The 13,645-nt window shown below is 29.4% G+C and overlaps 2 long non-coding RNA genes across 2 annotated transcripts; both read right to left on the reverse strand.

Moving 5' to 3' along the window:
- Window positions 1-3,865: 3,865 nt before the first annotated feature.
- LOC105326185 (uncharacterized) lies at window positions 3,866-5,743 on the reverse strand. The gene is made up of 3 exons (XR_010711334.1): window positions 5,700-5,743; window positions 4,440-4,520; window positions 3,866-4,124 (listed from the first exon to the last, which is right to left on the reverse strand). It is a non-coding gene; the product is annotated as an uncharacterized lncRNA (long non-coding RNA).
- A 5,261-nt stretch (window positions 5,744-11,004) lies between these two features.
- On the reverse strand, window positions 11,005-12,401 carry LOC105325371 (uncharacterized). Its single transcript, XR_004599034.2, has 3 exons — window positions 12,304-12,401; window positions 11,672-11,752; window positions 11,005-11,351 (listed from the first exon to the last, which is right to left on the reverse strand). It is a non-coding gene; the product is annotated as an uncharacterized lncRNA (long non-coding RNA).
- Between the last annotated feature and the right edge of the window lie 1,244 nt (window positions 12,402-13,645).

Here is a 13,645-nt window from a genome sequence, read left to right on the forward strand (position 1 = left end):
TTGGAATAAAGGAAAAAAAACCTTTTATAACTTATTTAGATTAAATAATATTCTTAAAAAATATTAATATTTGTATTTCATGGCTAAAACTGGAAATTTTCTGTCAATTTCTTCTGTTCATGAACAAGACCTACACTTTTATCAGACACGTTTATATATTATGTCCATTTCCCATTGTAACTAAGTATTTTTGTTCTGTTTGTTTACAAAAGAGTATATAAAAGGGACTTAGACACGATTTGAGCTTAAAATTCAAAATTTTATATTTCCATTTTCAACATTTAGAATGGTTCATATGGGTATTTTTAATGCTTTGTCAAAATTTGAAAGTCAAATACTGAGTTAAAAGAAAGATAAAGAATTAAATATTCTTTGTTTTGTAAACAAAGCGCGAGTCTTGTTATTATTTACATATGTGTTTTATTGGTGTAAGTTTCATTCAAATGTTGCTTTTTTTCTATTAATAATATCATTTATGATCACATCGAATTAGTTTACCTTCTTTTCTATGAATCCTTTTCTCAAAGAAGTGGTTATTTCATACTTTATATTATTTGTAAACAAACATAAGACTCGAGCTTTGTTTACATAACAATAAATTCTTACCCCTGTATCTCTCTTATAACTTGACTTCTAACATTCAAATTATGGTCAATTATTCAAAATGTGCAAGTTAATCATTTTATGCATAAAGAAATTGAAAACAAAATTTTGATCTAAAATCGTGTCCAAGTCTCTTTAAAACAAAACTTTATAAAATAGTAAGGCTTAATTCCAATTTAAAAAAAATAGCTGTTTCCAAAAATGTTACATGTATAAGAATATGATATATAAAAACATATGGTAGATGGATGGGTAGGAAAAATACAAATTCAGTGCACTCGATAAAAAGTTTGCTGGTATTCATTATGTGAACACAATTCATCCAGTAACATTTAAAGTTATGCAACATAAATAAGAATGTTATGAATGATTTGTATAGATCAAATTCTTCTGTAGGTGGCTCCATAAATCTTGAAAAGATGGTTGGTAAAAGGGCAGAATAAGGTTCCATTCTAATCCTCATGCATTCCATTTAAGAAATATTCATTAATGTCATGGTCTGGAAACTAAAATAGAATAAACATAAAGTGTTAAGAGAATTACATGTAATTTTTGCAAACATTGTGCACTCATCAAATACTTACATGTATATATTCTATGAAGTTATTTGTGGAATGTGCAATAACTAACAATGTAATCTTTTCTAATATTGTACATACATGTATTACATCATTTTGCCACTAATTTTAAACCCAGCTGACAGTTTCTTTTTGTTATATATACTGCGTCAAAAGATAGTTGCATCATGTGCATGTACTTTCAGTAATTTCAAAAGCCATAAAAACAGTTCAGTACTACAAAACACTTTAAATTTGTCAAATTATTTTACAAATGAAATATGTACTAATATACCAGCAAGTCACAAGTGATATATACCGGGTACTTTTTAAAGCAGTACAATGTATCACATATATGACAACATCAGGAAACCTGGCTCAATCAATTCTGCACACACATGATAAATGTAATGAATGTGTAAATTCAAAGGTGTAACTTCAAAGATATTTAGATATCTAGTGGACAGAAATATATTAAATATATTGAACAAAGATCAAAGTCATAAACACTTATGTAACACTTATGTAACAGATGATTGTCTGTATGAGTTTCAACTATCAACATTCTATGTATACCAAAATATGATTGCGTCAATAACAAAAACTAATCTGAAAAACATATTTCCAGCATAAGAAATTCATGGGATTACTGCAAATCCCATTTTCTCAGAGAGTGTAAAACACATCTTTTAAAGTTTGCTTGGCTTCCAATCAGCTTAAACCAAATATATCTACATATGGAAGACAAGTTGTAAGTTTATTACATGACAAAGAAGGAAGTACCTTCTGGGCTTCAGCAGACATGACTGGGTCATTAGCAATATCAAATTGACAATATTTTCTATATTCCGATCTTCAGATCATCTGGAAGCCGCAGGTAAATATGTAGATTAGAAGAAAAAAGATACACTAGCTATCATTACAAAGCTAAATGCTGTCATTATCAAAACAAAAGGGTGTGTCCTAGATTACACTTCTTTTATGGGCACATGCAGTATCTGAGACATGGTCAAAACATTACCATGATAACAGCTATAACAACTCATTAAGTGGGAAATGACATATAACTATAAAATTTGTTATGGCTTTTCGTACTCTCTCTCTCTCTCTCTCTCTCTCCATGATCTCTCACAACATCTTTGTCAGCAATATTTCTAGTGCAATGTGGCATTATTGAAATATATATATATGGTTCATGGAAGTAAGGCAATCAATAACAATTACATGTACACTGTAATTACACACTCTCTCTCTCTCTCTCTCTCTCTCTCTCTCTCTCTCTCTCTCTCTCTCTCTGAGTCTATCTCTCTCTCATACTCTCAATCGTATAATGTTATATTTACATAACAAATGCAGACCCTTGATTTATAAACACTCTCATCGTTAATAGATAAATAAGACATAAAGTTAACAGATTGAATGAGAAACAGATACCAAAACCACATGTACAGTGTACATTGTACATGTACGTGTCGAGGAAATTCTGTATGGAAATGACTGAAAGCATGATTGACACAAACTTAATATTCTAGGAAAAACATACAATATTTTTTTAACGTATGCTACGTAACAATATGTGTAAAAACTGACTATAATACACCTGCATACACATTTCATACTAAAACATGTCTTTCAAGTCACATTTCACAACGGCCATTAAATATCGACATTTTTGTAACATGTGTACTAGACTTAATGCATTGTAGTTTAAAAGTGTTTTTGAGTAGTTTAACAATGTAAGTAAGTATGTTCTTACCGACGAATTACTACTCTTTAGCACGTTTTAGATTGTTGACAAAATCGAGGATGGCTGTTCAGACTGTTTCATGCTGAACAAAATTTAACAAGATAAGGCTAATCACCCCAAACTTCGACTTCACATTAATAAACAATTGTTCTGCAACTTTAAATAATTTAAAAGCTTGCCAATATAAGAAACAAAAACTTTTACTTACTTTTTCCATTTAAACTCCTCTCTCGATTTTCACGAGTATTAGACTGGTCTCGTTAAAATCCCGAGATATACGAAGTTTTGACTTTCTCGGGTTTTTTCATTCTTTCGTGAATATAAAAACCAGAAAGGTTCCGATTATGCTATTAAGGCTGTGAGGTGTGACTAGGACAGAGAACCAACAAACTGTGTTTGTTACTTATCTTATATGATTTAAATAAAATAAAATTGAAAGATTGATTACCATTTCAGTAATAAAAACACACAATTTTTAAATCCTAATCAAACATATTGTTTGTTTCAAGTTAAACGATTCATATATCAACTGAGGTAACCATAACTCAATTTGTGCAAAGAGTATAAATTATCTGACTGATATATTCTAAAAGCTGTTATAAAAGAAGACATTAGACTGCTATGAAACGTAGCATTAGACTATTAGCAAGATTACATCGATGTCGATTGGCACAAATGATGCATCCTGGTTTTTCAATAAAAACATAAAACCTTTTTTTAAGTGCTTTGCCTCCATGTGCTTTAAACAAAAACTGCAACTCATAGTGCTACCAGCAGATAAAAGACGTTTACGGAGTATATATAACAGGAGATATATTCTTGAACTTTTATTAATCCCAATGTTCATAAAAACCAACAGAAAGACATAGTATTGGCATTTATATGTATTTATTGATTGATTGTATTATGAACAGACATTGTAAAATTTATTACGCAAACATTATTCAAAATTTGTAACGCAGATGTAATAAGTAAACACTGTAGTTCAATAATTAAAAGCAATCAAATGACTTTATCCGCATCGGTAGAATATATCAATTCTATAATCTGTTTTCTGTGGATCCGCTCCCTGTATTACTATCTCCTACTACCTGTGGATCCGCTCCCTTTATTATTGTCTCCACTGCTGTCGTTTTCAGTATTGTCGTTCCCGTCGTTGCCATTTCCGTTGTCGTCATTGCCATTGTTTCCGTTTTTCTCATCATCATTTTCTTTTCCTAGTATTTGTTTGTAATAAAATAACATTTAACGCGGAGAAACTTCTTTTTTAAACAACGAAGTCCGAATATCATGTTTTACACACGTACATAGTAAAAATCAAGACAGCAAATTTTTTTTTTTTTTAATTAGAGAAAAAAACACTTCCATTTATAATTGAATAGAGTGTCACACAGGTAATATATGTATTAGGCACTGGTATGATTTGTAACGCTATTTGAAAACTGAAAGCCGAAAAATAAAGTGTCATTCTTCATAAACTTTAATTATTACTGACAAGACACTATGTCATTATAATGTTACAACAAATTTACCATCTGGCTTAGATGAGCTCTCCAGAATTAGGCACACCAGGAGAAATACGATGAAAATCTTCATTGTGGCTTGAATTGCAACTGTTACAAAAATTTGAATTTTTTTAACAGGACAATATTAATTTTGAAACCTAAAAACACCATCCAATCTGATTTTGTTTTTCAGATTAAATATATAGAAATGCTAATTTCATAGAAGAATATTGAACTGTAGCAAATGATATTCCACACAAAAAAGCAACAGCAGCAAAAAAACAAAACAAAAAACACTCAATATCACAAGAAAAAATGAAGAAGGTGTACACACGATTATATATATATTTGTTATATTCAGTAGTATATTCTCACTATATAACTCTATATAGACGAATAGTCAATAATTGTAATATTAGCTCGTCCGAAAAATATTGACCGGTCAATATTTTTTTAATTTTGACCGGCTAGGAATAATATCTCGAGAACATTCCCTCTATTTCAAATAATCGCCTCTGATTTGTTTATTCGTAAACGATGACGTAAATAACTCTTCGCGACTCCAAAACAAGGTGACGTCATAATAGACAGTCAGTCAAGGCAAGTAAACAACGGGCGCGCAATGCGACGGTTTGCTATCATAACGGATATAAGGATTTGCGAAGTAAAATCAAGTAGAACATCTTACGGTCGGCGGAATTTCACCAGGGACCGTTTGATGCAGAGGATATATAGGAAATGAACTATGCACAAAATTGAATTCGTGAATTCTTTGTTGAGCTGAGAATTACGGCGATCTGTTTTCAATTACTTTCTTAAATTTTGGTTTGTTTCTTCATATAACAAAACAAATGTTGACTGTGTTTTCGGGCAACATTGATTATATTAGCCCCCTTGGGACGAAAATATTGCCCTCCGCTTCGCGTCGGGCAATATTTCGTCCCTCGGGGGCTAATATAATCAATGTTGCCCTCAACCCCAGTCAATATTTGTATAATAGAATCCTCCTCCCCGTTTCTTAATCAGTGTGTTTACAAGACACACAATTGAATAAAAAGCGAAAAATAAAATTTCCAAACACAATATAAATCGACACATCTTTAGTATCAAAAAGCTTGGCTTAACATGAAATTATAATACCGGTAACGCTTAAAACTAAGATTAAAGAAACAATATCACAGAGATATTTTTTTCCGTTAGTAAAAATTTATATTATCCAATAATGATACTTGAAATCTTTGAAATTAAGAATTTCCTCCTATCTATCTTATTCTTAGAAATGCTTACCAAGAAATGTAGGACCTTTCAAATCTGTCTTCTGACCAGAACGCAATATTTTGAAGGAAAGGGGACAAATATATAGGTTAGAACTCAGTAAAGCCCCGCCCACTAAGCATGATCTTCAGCAAATGCATGACACAAATTACGTAATCAACATACAAGAAAACTAATTGGTGGAAGAAATAGTGATATACGACAAATAATAAAACCATTTCGTCATTTAATTGGATGGATCATTATTGACCTACTTCGAAAAAAAACCTCCATCTAAGATAGACAATGTTTTATCTACTTGAAACGCGAGGTCATTCGCATACTATTTCATTCTAAAGTGATGATTGTTTCGAAAGGGTATATATTCTTGTAACACTTTTTTTTCGTTAAAGAAGCACTATTTCAATTTTCTGAGATGCAGAATAATGCAAAATTACAACTGGGTGTAAAATGAAAACAGACACAACTTTATAGGCATTAAAAGTATAAAACGAATGATTCAAGCCTATGCAAATACATGCAACGTGTTATCGAAGTTGTAGTTATATCGATTTCTACCATATCAACGTAATTTTCAGCTATTTGTATCTATCATGCCAGTGAAGAAAGTCAACTGAATGTGTGTCGTGTTATGATCTTTACAAAAATAGATCGTAAAACAAGGTTGTATTTGAAATTTACTTTAAGCTGACATTTAGGCCTTGACATTGAAATTATCTCATGACTATATTCCTGCGAATAAAACATCGTCAGCATAAACCTTCGTAGAAAAGCTTTTCTATTTCTCTTTGTCAACAACTAATGTCTTCACTTTTTTAAATTATACTTTGTCCAAATATAAAACTATATCATCCGTAACCATTCGGTAAATGTGTTTTCATATAAAAATGGTCACAATTTGATCATATCAGATTAAACCTTTTGGTCAAAGTATTTTTATGAAAACAATTTTGCTCTTATCTGATTTTTTTTAATCTTGACACAGAGAACTATCGTGTAGGTATCCAAGTGTTAGAATACTACAGGGATACTAATATTTGACAATCATTATATTGAAATTATTCTTTCAGTTATCCAAATCAGAATGTACCCAGGTCAACAAATAACTGTTTTATATATTCGATTTTCCATTTATTGATATTATTATGTATAATTTATTTTTTAAGTTTTTAGTCATTATCTTGTTCAATTAAACATTTTTTTTGCACTTCTTCAATGATTTTCTTTACACTTATTCAGAAACAGGTATAGCGTCTCTAAGTACTATGGCGCTGTCATTTTCCTTTGCTTAATATAGAACTATGTATGTTTAAAAAAATGTATTGTCTCATGTTGCTTTTATTTTTGTGGTTGGTTATTTCTTGTAATTGTATTTTTAAAAACTTCGGGAAGCTGTTTTTTATAGCATGATGTTTTAAAAGATATTGTATTTTTACAGTATAACAACTTTATACAAAGACAAATTTAATATGAAATACAAAAAGTATTGAAAACAGGTTATGCTTCCTGATGAAAGGACAAGTAATTAAAACAAGGTCAAGACAAAACTGTGCATCGGCATTCCTTTTACTAAAATTAATTGAATAATTTATAAGTAGACTTCATTAAAACGTCATGATTAACTCATTACGATCTCCAATTTGAAGTCTGTGAAAATGTTTATCACAATCTAGTATAAATTACGGTCGTGCCAAAATTATGTGATAAATTGTGACGAGAAATTTTATTTTTAAACACAATAGTTTATGAATTATATAATTACAATCAGCATTTCTTTTTTTAAAGCAAGGCCGTTGCATAGCCTTATTTTGGTTTAACCCTGCTCAACTGGCTTTAGAAATGATCGTATGACAAGAACGCGTTTTGTACAATTAATATACTGTCATCACTGACATGAACAATTGTATCTGTGTAATCTTCTCAAGCATAGGGAACTCTTAACAATATCGAGAGGTATTTCTTTATTTATTAAATGAAGGTTAACCTTATTGATTTTTTTTTAATTATCGAATTCTAAACAGTTCTTTTTCTTTTTAAAAAAAAGTTTAATGTGTGTTTTCAACAATTAAATTTACCAAAAAGTACTAATGCTGATTTAGTTGACCTTTGTTTTAAAGAAAAAAATAAGAATAAGAATGTTAAAACCCTAAACGTCTTCATTTCAATTAAGTTTTGACTTCTGTGTGTTTGTCCAATTTAAAAGTAAAGTGGTTATTAAGGGTGATATATCAGTTCACACAGTGACATACAAATTGTGTATTTTTTTTAATTTCAACATCTTTTCATATACGGAAAAAAATAAAATAAAACCAAATCAAACAGATTTTTTTTATTAAGTTCTATGATTAGTTTTTTATGACTGAAATCGAAAAAAAAAAACCCCAAAATGTTATCATTTTTTTTTTAATTTGAATGAAAAATTACGATGCATTATGATAATTATTATTTTAATATAGAAATAAATTGGTTTTAATTGCAATCACTATATATCTATCGCATATAAATTTAAATGTATTCGTATTTCTGCACAGGTGACAATTCATCAAGGTTTAAATTCTGTCCTGAAATTGTAAGAAGACTTTCTTCTTGTTTGCGAAGAGATTTTATTTCAATTATTAATTTTGGATAATATACGTTATAATTCATTTGCCTAATTTTTAATGAATTCAAATTAAGGACGTTGTTTACTCAGGGTTTCAGTTCTCAAATTCGGATTTTTATAAAGTTCAATTTCATGAGTAAAATTTGTTCTAACCACTAAAAGTATTTATGAAATGAATCATTATTGACAAACCATTCAATGTTTTTACTATATTATGGAATTAGGCTCGAGCAAAGTTGGACTTTTAGCAAGACAGAGGAAATTCGGACTAAAATTTCAGATTTTGTTTTTCACTGAAATATTTTTGGTTGTACAGAAATATTCAAAGTTAAAATTTTACTTGTTAGTTAACATAATTTTGCATATTTTCTGTTTGTTTTATCTCACATTTTCGTTAAGATATTCGAATGGCACACAATACAACAATATTGAAACATGCCAAAAAACGATAAAAGACACCATATCTCAAAATTTTGATCATTGACCTCATATAACTTTTATGCCTGCAGAGTAACGTCAATATACCTAGTTTAATGCTATTAATGTTTTAGTATTATCGTCATTCAGTTTTTTTGTAAAATTTAATCAAAAAAAGGGTAGGAATTTGAAAACTGATAGAGGAAATTCGGACTGGAATATTAAAAAAAAAATAAGAATAAAAAATGTTATTGCTTTGTGTCTGTTGAGTGTCACTGCCATTCATAAATTGTATTTCATTTTTAAAAGAGTTTAGCAATTTCTATTATTTTCACAGTTAAGAAAATTTCAATCATAGTGTAAAATTTTTAGGGACTTTTCTTAAATTTCCCAAAAAAGTATTCAATGACTATTATCTCAAAAAGTATGTCATTGACCTACTTTTTTGAAAGTAAAACATAGCACTCCCATGATAGGTTTTTAACACACAATAGATGGTTTTTCATTATCATCAGTGGATTTTTTTTCTTTCTGAGTAAACGTATACCTTAATATTTCATACCATGATATTGTCGTTATTTTATAAGGAGCCTAATCATCTGATGGAATGATTGAATGACAGAACTTATCCGAATTTAAAATAATTCACGAAACTATATTTGAGTATTATTTGTCCAAAAAATTGATGATATCGCCTTGAGGTGAATATATTTTAATAAAGAAATGGCTTTTTATCATAATCCGGATAGTTGTACTGGACACAAATATTGTATATGTGTTTATGTGTAAGAATACTATGGTAATACATGTATAAGCAACTTGTGCAATCACTTGATTATAAATATTTTAGAAATATACATGGAATGAATAATTCTTTGATTATTATGAGTGATAATTTTGGTCGGGATGTGGTCATACACAGTAAAGACCAAAAATACTTATAATTCGATTTGACCACGTCTTGACCGAAAGTATCACCTCATAATATTCAAAGAATAGTTCTTTAATACCTATATTTGTGTATTTTTAGCAATCATACGATTAAATATTAGAATATTAGCAACACGAACCCTGATTGCGCACTAAGTCATTTGAATTTTTTGGACGGTACATTACAAAATCAATTTGCAGTGTTATCACAGACAAAGAGGCTAACAAATGTAAATAAAAAGGACTGATTGTGTCAGCTGTCCTAATCAGAAAGTATGCAGGTCAGTTAATTACATTTTTTATGTGTCGGATTTTACATTCACTGATATGATTACGTATCGTTATTTTCATGTTTGTCAAATTTACCTCTTGGAGTTTTAATCAATTTGTTTACACACATTCAGGAACAGATAAAATTGCCTTTATATACTACAGCCGGGACATTTTTCTTTGCTTGATATTTAACATTGAATCTTTATTCATTGTGTTTTACATTTTATTTGTCATTGGCGGGTTGTTTAATGTCGTAATAGATAATATCTTTAAGTAGTATAAAACGTTTTACAAAAACAAATTTAATTAAGGGTTGAATTTAATATTTCCGCCATATTTACGTAATTTTCAGCTAGTTATATCTACCATGCCAGTGAATAAAGTCAACTGAATGTTAATCTGATTACATTATTCAAACATTTGCAAAAGTCAAATTAATGTTTTGTGCATTCCCCAATGATATTAGTATTGTAACATTTTATTATAGTTAAATGCTTGTAGCTAGTATACGATCGGTAAAACAGGTTCGGGTTATTATGAACGTGTAAAAGAAAACAACAATAAGATATACAGGGTTTTATAATTATTATCATCATTAAAATTTATTGTACTTTAACAAACTTTTAATACATAATGTAAATTAAGAATCAAAATTTGATATTTGATTTTTTTTTTACAAAATTGTCATTATATTATCCGACACCAATTTGTGAATGCATTTTCGTAAAAACAACATGCATGACTCTTACTTAATAGAATTAGCCGAAACAATTAACCATGGCGTTTGTAACTATGTTTAAAATTAAAACGCATTGACACTAGAAGAGAAAACTGACAAACTGTGTTTGTTACTTATCTTATATGATTTAAATAAAATAAAATTGAAAGATTGATTACCATTGCAGTAATAAAAACAAAAAACTATTAAATCCTCATCAAACATATAGTTTGTTTTTTCAAGTTAAACGATTCATATATCAACAGAGGTACATGTAACCATAACTCAATTTGTGCAAAAAGTATAAATTATCTGACTGATATATTCTTGAACTTTTATGAATCCCAATGTCCATAAAAAACAACAGAAAGACATAGTGACATTCATATGTATTTATTGATCTGTTGTATTGTGAACAGACACTGTGAAATTTATAACGCAAACATAATTTTTAAATTTTGTAACGCAGATGTAATAAGTAAACACTTTAATTTGATAATTAAAAGCAATCAAATGACTTTGTCTGCATCGGTAGATTATATCAATTCTATATCCTGTTTTCTGTGGGTCCGCTCACTGTATTAAATTCCCCTGCTATTTATTTATCCGCTCCCTTTATTATTGTCTCCACCGTCGTCGTTTCCATTATCGTCGTTCCCGTCGTCGCCATTTCCGTTGTCGTCATTGCCATTTTTTCCGTTTTTGTCATCATCGTTTTCTTTTCCTAGTATTTGTTTACAATGAAAGAACATTTAATGCGGAGAAACTTCTTTTTCAAGTAACGAAGTCCAAATCTCATGTTCTACAGACGTAAACAGTGAAAATTAAGAAAGCAAATTTAAATACTTTTTTTTATAATTAGAGAAAAAACTCTTCCATTAATAATTGAAAAGAGTGTCACACAAGTAATATATGTATTAGGCACTGGTATGATTTGTAACGCTATTTTTAAAACTGAAAGCCGCCAAATTAAATTGTCATTTTCCATAAACTTTGATTTTTACTGATAGGATACTATGTCATTAATATGTTCAACACATTTACCATCTGGCTTGGATGAGCTCTCCAGAATTAGGCACACCAGGAGAAATACGATGAAAATCTTCATTGTGGCTTGAATTGCAACTGTTACAGAAATTTGAATTTTTTAACAGGACAATATTAATTTTGAAATCCAAAAACTTCATCTGAATTTGTTTTTAATATTGAATATATAGAAATGTTAATTTCAAATTATAAATCAACTGTAACAAATGATATTCCACACAAAAATGCAACAACAACGAAAAAACCCACTTTAAATCCCAAGAAGAAATGAAGAAGGTATACACATGAAAACATATATTTAAAAAAAAACAAAAAACTCTTTAATGAGTGCTTCCGAAGAGAACCCCCTTCTCCCTATTTGTTAATCAGATTGTTTACAAGACACACTATTGAAGACAAAAGCGGAAAATAAAATTACCTAAAACAATATAAAACAAGACATCTTTTGTGTCAAAAGCTTGGCTGATCATAAAATTGTAATACTGGTAATGCTTAAAACTTAGATTAAAGAAACACCATCACAGATATATTTTTTCCGTAAGTAAAAATTTATATTATCCAATAATGATACTTGAAAGCTTTGAAATTGAGAATTCCCTCCTATTTATCTTAATTTAATAAATGCTTACCAAGAAATGTAGGATCTTTCAAATCTGCTTCTAACCAGGACGCAATATTTTGAAGAAAAAGGGACAAATATATAGGTTAGAACTTCAGTTAAGCCCCGCCTACTTAGCATGATCTTCAGCAAATGCATAATACAAATTACGTAATCATCATACAAGATGACTAATTGGTGGCAGAAATAGTGATATACGGCAAATAATAAAACCATTTCGTCATGTATTTGGATGGATCATTATTTACCTTCTTCGAAAAAAAAAACTTCAGCTAAGATAGACAATGATTTATCTACTTGGAAAAGCGAGTACATTTGCATATTATTTCATACTTAAGTGATAATTGTTTCGAAAGGGCATATATTCTTGTTACAACTCTCTGTCTTTTAAAAAATACTATTTCTATTTTCTGAGATGCAGAATAGTATAAATTACAACTGGATGTAAAATGAAAACAAACACAACTTTATAGACATTAAAAGTAAATAACGAATGTTTCAAGCATTCGCAAATACATGAAACGTGTTATCTATGATGTAGTTATACCGATTTCTACCAAATTTACGTAATTTTCAGCTATTCATATCTATCATGCCAGCGAAATATATGTCTTGTTATGTCCTTCACAAAAAGAGATCGTAAAAACAAGGTTGTATTTGATATTTACTTTAAGCTGACATTTAGTCATCGGCATTGAAATTATCTCATTATTATATCCTTGTGAATAAAACATCGTCAGCATCAACCTTCGTAGAAAAGCTTCTCTATTTCTCTTTATAAACAATTAATGCCTTCACTTTTTTAATTATACTTTTGTCCAAATATAGAATATAGAATGTTTTTTCATATAAACATGGTTCTTGTCTTGACTAAAGTCAAGATGAATGTGATAGGCATCCTCTGTATAATGTTTAATGGAGATTTCATTTTGATACGAGACTGTTTAAAAATTGGTGAACATTCGGGGCAGATATTGACTATTAGATATAGTCCTTTTCTGAAAGTTTTTTTTAGATCATCTGGTGTGTCCTGAATTGAATGAACCGTTTATGGCAACATTATATAGTATTCATATATTTCGAGTATTTCTTGAACATTGGCAATTATTTATTAACATTTAAAACAGTTAACACTCGATTACCAATTTTTTTTTAAATTCTATTTTTTATAGCCTATTGTACAAACGCCCTCTAGATATACAATAAATGTAAATCTTACTCACGTTTGACGATGTCTTGAATCTACCACATTTAGTTTACCAAAGATGTATTTCAACAGGGAAAATGCATATTATATGACAGTATCTCATCGAAAGTATAATGATTCACACAACAAGATGTAATAACTAGTT

The sequence above is a fragment of the Magallana gigas genome, chromosome 1 (genome assembly GCF_963853765.1).
Source record: "Magallana gigas chromosome 1, xbMagGiga1.1, whole genome shotgun sequence".
Lineage (NCBI taxonomy): Eukaryota > Metazoa > Mollusca > Bivalvia > Ostreida > Ostreidae > Magallana > Magallana gigas.